Source organism: Strongylocentrotus purpuratus, unplaced genomic scaffold (assembly GCF_000002235.5).
Source record: "Strongylocentrotus purpuratus isolate Spur 01 unplaced genomic scaffold, Spur_5.0 spur5_scaffold_10, whole genome shotgun sequence".
In the NCBI taxonomy this organism is placed as follows: Eukaryota; Metazoa; Echinodermata; class Echinoidea; order Camarodonta; family Strongylocentrotidae; genus Strongylocentrotus; species Strongylocentrotus purpuratus.
Genome location: NW_022145595.1, coordinates 7647604 through 7653534, shown reverse-complemented (window position 1 = coordinate 7653534; position 5931 = coordinate 7647604). Strand labels below are relative to the sequence as shown.

At 37.1% G+C, this 5931-nt stretch overlaps 1 non-coding gene across 1 annotated transcript; it reads left to right on the top strand.

Annotated features, from left to right (window-relative positions):
- Window positions 1–4600: 4600 nt before the first annotated feature.
- Window positions 4601–4715, top strand: LOC115922021. Its single transcript, XR_004063281.1, has one exon. It is a non-coding gene; the product is annotated as a U5 spliceosomal RNA (small nuclear RNA).
- The last annotated feature ends 1216 nt before the right edge of the window (window positions 4716–5931 follow it).

Below are 5931 nucleotides of genomic sequence, written 5' to 3'. Positions count from 1 at the left end.
TTACCTCCTTTGGGAATGCTTAATCGTTTAAATATTGACTCTACTGTTCTGAAATCTATGATATTAGGGTGTTACGTAGGGGCGCCATGTTTAATGAATATTCTATTCAGTTACAGATTCATATACTATTAATTAAGCTGGAATAAAATGGAAATTTGTCCAAATCCACTGGTGGCAAACGCGTCATTTCCCTGTGTTCTTAATAATGATTGGCTTTTCAGATGGTACGGATAGCCGATTGACGTAACCAGAGACGATAATGTAAGATGAAAGCGCATCTCTCCTGCTGGATACAGAACATTATTTGTCTATTTACATCAGCTTGTTTCAATAACAGAAAGTTAACACAATCTCAAGCACTTCATCTTCTTCTTGTTTAAAAGAAAAGTTAGTTTAGTTCTACTAATACCACCGCTACCACCACCATACTACTACTACTACTACTACTACTACTACTACTACTACTACTAGTACCAGACGCGTATGCAGGGGGGGGGGGTTGGGGTTAAACCCCGCCCTTGAGGTTTTTTTAAGTGTATGTTTTATGTATGTTTTTTTTGTTAACCCCCCCCCCTTTGATTTGAAAAAAAAAAAAAAATGCCAATGGCTGACCTAAAAAAGGTGACCTTACCCCCCCCCCCCCCCCCCCACAAACGGAACAAAATGTCAAATTTTCAAATTTCGAGACAAAACAAAAAAGTGTCCTCTTAAATTACTACTGTCTATCTTGTTCACATGCTAGTCATATTTTGTTGCCATACATCTTGTACTGTGTGACTTAATTAATACATTGCATAAACGCAGTATACTTCGGGCTCCTATGACTGAGACATACAGGCAGGTTCAAGCCATCCCGTTTAGCCAGACAGACAGAAGAACAAACAAACAACACGAAGGGAAGGGTAGACTCTCCTCTCCGATGTCGTCCTTTCCCCTCAAATTAATCACGTGATAAGTCGGAGATCGTGCTTTTGTCACGCTCTGTACACAGAGGGCGATATAGCCACGTGGTGTCGTCTGGTTTTAACTTTCCCGCGATCCCATCGGGTCGTCTGCTTCAGACATTTAAGTCGGCACGTTTCGCCAAGAAATTCCATGACATCAACATCTTCATTTCGAAGAGGGATATAAGCATTTGATATATCATTTTTGTGAGATATAGTACGTTTCGAAATTTGCAGTTATAAGGTTACAGTAGCTAAAATTGCAGCAGGTTTATACATGTACATCATTATGGTGTCTGGGCAAATCTAAGGTATTTGGTCATTTGTTATTCCATCCATAACCACCAGAGGGCCCCTATATTAAAAAAAATAAAAAAGTACAAAGACTGCTTGTGATGATACCAATATAATATGGACTTTGAGTGGTTTTCACCCCCCCCCCCCCATCCCTTTCAGAGAATCATGCATGGATACAGCATTTCTTTAAGGATGCACGTTCAGTACGTGTCGTATTATAAGGTACAGCTTACATGGGAAAGTTCTTTTTGTATACATGCATTACGTGGTTGTAGTGTGGAAAACAACAATCGTGATGGAACCCCAGTGGTGTTGCTAAAGGGAGCAGGGGTACCCCCCCCCCCCTCCCCACCAATCGAACGACGAAGGAGGGGGGGGGGAGAGAGAGAGAGCATCCCCAATCAGTGGCCTAGTAGATTCACATAATTATCATCCACCATCCACTTGTTATTGCCGGTGCCCCAATGGTAAGAGTGCCACCCCCCCCCCCTGCCACCCCCGTTGTTAGACCCACGCTTTATCCAACTGGAGTACCCTGTGCAATCTCGAGTTTACACTGCATTTTAATGGATCATTTTGAGTTTTTTCTCTCCTTGTCGTATGATACGTCTACATCTTACGCAGATATCAATGATGTGCGTGCGCGTTTAAAACATTCCTTTCCAAGTTCTGCTTTAAAAATACTATAGGCGATATCGAGGCAAGAAATGAATAGCAACAGAAGTAGTATAAAGTAACTTTAAGAATAGGCGTATAATAATGATAGATAACAAGTATTGCATATACGCCTACATAGCCTTTTGTAAGGAATAGCATAGCATCTTTTAAAAGAAGTATAGGCGGTTAAACTGCATCGCTATCTGCTAAATTGTCATTTTCAGTCTACATTATACACCTGCGATGCGATATTAATTTGAATTGATGAACTTTATTCAAAAGAACAAAGAAGACGATCGCAAAGCCTTTCAAAAAATCAACTTAAGCAGGTTAACACAATTGTAATCACCTTGCTCATCACCTTTTGAAATGAGCGAACATTAAAATACACGGATTGCGTAATCCATTAAAAAAAAAAAAAAATGATATACACTATAGGGTATATTGAAATCGCCTTTGCGCTGATTTTTCAAAGTGCACGGATCGCGTTAATTCGCATATCTATAATAGTTTTTACTTATATAAAACTTAAAAATTGAGGTACCATTTCCATGCACCAGTTTAGTAGCTCTTAATTGATGGAAGTTTCGTCCAATGCACTGCTGATATTGGAGGGCATCGGGAAAGGACTGTCCATTTTTTTTCTCTACTACTAAACACTCCAAATTATTTAGGTCACTCATCTGTAATTTGAGAGGTATAAAGTCGAACCTCTGAGGGATTTTGATTTCGGGTTAGCGTCGCCTAGCAAAACAACTTAAAGTGTTTGGATAGGAGGGGCCCGTCTGAGCATTAACGAGAAGCTTTTTGAAAGATTGATGTCTACGAGTTGTGATTATGGTCATCTATATGCATGCACATAAAATCAAAGCTCCCAGTATAATTGCAGTAATACAGCAGACCTAACTTAAATTTATATATATATTTTAAGTCGTATATATAACTGGAATGAATGTGAACGGATTCGTTTCATTAACTGATTAAATCAATAAAAACGGACTTGTGATTATGTCTTAGAATAGTGATTTAAGCTTTCTTTACGCATACATCGATTATCCAAGATCCAAGTATAATACTGACGAAAATACAGCAATAATATTTCCTCTCATGATTAACGTGGCATAGAATGTTTTCATTACTTGATTAAGTCAATAGTACAGGGCGCCATGATTATTAATTAAATATGAACATATCCCAGACAATTTCCCCTTTCATTGGCATTTGGTGATGAAATTGTCTATTTTTGCTATTTGATATGTTACATGAGTTTTTCTTTTTCTGGTCAGGGATTTTCGTTATGATGAATAATAGATTCGTCATTAATGGCTTTAAATTAATTTCCTATTAAATGAATGAATTGTGAAAATTTTAATTAAAACCATCAAGACGACTGCTAGATACGTGTTCATGAAAGTTAAGTATTCATTATTCTTTTGATACACAAATGGAAGTGTCCTTTTCAAAATTGCAAAAAAACAACAAAAGATTCATAAAGGACCTCCGTCATTTTGGCAGTATAAATTTTAAAAAACGGACAAAGTGGACGTGTCCATGTGTAAAATATCCGTGGATATTTTTTAAAAATATTTTTAATTTTGTTATGGGGGGGGGGGGTCATTATTATGAACAAACAGAATATCTCTGAGGTGACCCATTGTCATGAACTGGCCGCGAGGCAACATGAGTAGGCTGTACAATAGAAAAGAAATTAAAATGTGCTTTTGCGATCTGGGCCCCCTTTGAATGATATCAAATTGAGCTTGTTATTTTTCGACTTTTTTCTGGAACCAATAGCAATATCCAAAGATGTATGACGGATCTTGTGATCACTGATTCAGATCGATATAAATGTTTTCAGTACAGTTAAAATTTAAAGTTCCACACTTAAAGGGGAAGTCCACCCTGAAATTAAGTTAGTTTTAATAGGAGTAGAAAAATGAGAGAAACAAGTCAGTGCAAGTTTGAGCAAATTCCGATTAAAAATAAGGAAGTTAGGATTTTTGAAGTTGTGATCAATCAAACACAAATTGGCAACTGTGACGTATCATGCGAGCTCAACTTCCATTTGCTCAGTACTAAAAAAATCTAAAATTTTCATTTTCCCTCAAGAAAAATTTCAACCATACATGCACCCTAAATATAATAATTGCAAATATGTTTCTATACTCCCCCTGCAAGGAACAAATATATATTCCGTCATCAATAACGAAGAAAACATGATTTTATGGAATATTATGCACAAAGCAAATGAAGGAGAGCTCGTATAATAAGTCACAGAGTTGCCAATTTGTATTTGATTGATCACAACTTCAATAATTCATAACTTTCTTATTTTCATTCAGAATTTGCTCAAACTTTCACTCACCTGATTTTCTTATTATTCTGCCTCTATCGAAACAAACTTATTTTGGGGGTGGACTTTCCCTTCTTGTAGCACATTACCTTGATTATGTTAATCAAGCAATCGTCACATAAAACCTCTATATTTTTAGCATATCCACTTACTTTTAGCCATCGACTGTGAATAGGCATATTTCTTGCTATCACCAGCCTTCCCCCTCTTTCTTCTGAAGGCCGAAGTCGTCGCCCATGTTTCAATGTCGGTGTCGTGTTCAAAGACATCAGTCATCGCCGACATCACATCACCTGCGTCCAACATGTCTATAGGTTCTGTTCGCATCGAGAATTAAAGGGATTGGGTAAATCCGTGGGTTCACTGCATCACGCACAAATCTTTCGCCTTTTACTAAAGATTTCCGTGCAGAGGACCGCTATGATCGGTATATAACAATTTATCATTGCCTTGTCTTCGAAACTTTGTCTCAGATTCTTAAACAAAATCCTGGATTTAGCTCATGCTGCAATGATAATTATAAACCTTTAGATGAGTCAGGAACCCCATGACTTTTGCAAGCCGATCGCCTGTCTGATTATCAAGAAATTTATGATTGGAAATTGAAATTTAAAAAATCGTTTTCTTAACGTTTTTCATAACTGAAAAATGAGTATGGTAAAACCGGTCACTCAAATATTTTTACTTTTTGAGGCACTTCATGATCATTTTGAAGCGCAGTCTTTTAGGGCTCCAATATTACACCATTATTACAGACACCAACAGCTCGTAGGGCCATGCATCTCAGATTTAAAATTGTTAAACGGTGCCTTTAAAGGTTCAAATAAGCACCGCAAAAAATAATTTCTGAATGATAATAAGAACACTAACAACTGGAATTTTAGTACAAGCTAAAGCCGAATCTGGTTCAAATCATACACAATCGCTGCGATTCTGAGCCGATTAAGCTTTTCCTTCCCCCAAAGAACCTTGAAATCCCTTGAAATTCAGATATTATTGTTTATATGAATAGTGATTATTCAGATCCTCGATCGTATTAAGATTTTAAAAATTCTTTCAAAATCTGACCGTAGTCAAATGGTATAGTGTGCCGTGTGCTTAATAAACCCTTTCCTGAATCTACCATAGTACCTATAAATGCAAAGTACAGGTCCCATATGGGATGGGTATAACGTCCCGATTCCCGCATCTGGAGTTACATGCAATAGTTGAAAATTGATTATTTATTTCCGAATTCCGATTCCACTTGTATCGCGTTGCCGGCTAAACAAATAATCACATATATGACTCAAATACCCTAAGCATGAGCAGAGGAGCTAAATTTGATCTACATATCCCAAACCCCCGGGGTTCTTTGAGTCAGATTACTTCAAGTTCTCTGGAAGCTTGTAAACCAACAGGTACTTAAACATATGAAAAATTTACGCTCGTTCGCATTCCGATAGATAAGCTTCTTGAAGAAAACAAAATAAGATGGTATCGGAGGAGCTTAAGAAGGCTTAAATGGAGACGTAAGATAAGTGAATGCTTTCCATGTTTGATGATGTTCAAGAGGAATCTTTTAGATATTTGATATTTATATATAATGAATGCTGTTCTTCCACTAATACTGGATATGCCTGTGATTTAACAGCACGATGTGGGATATGATGAAATGTACATGCTTATATTGAAAGAGAA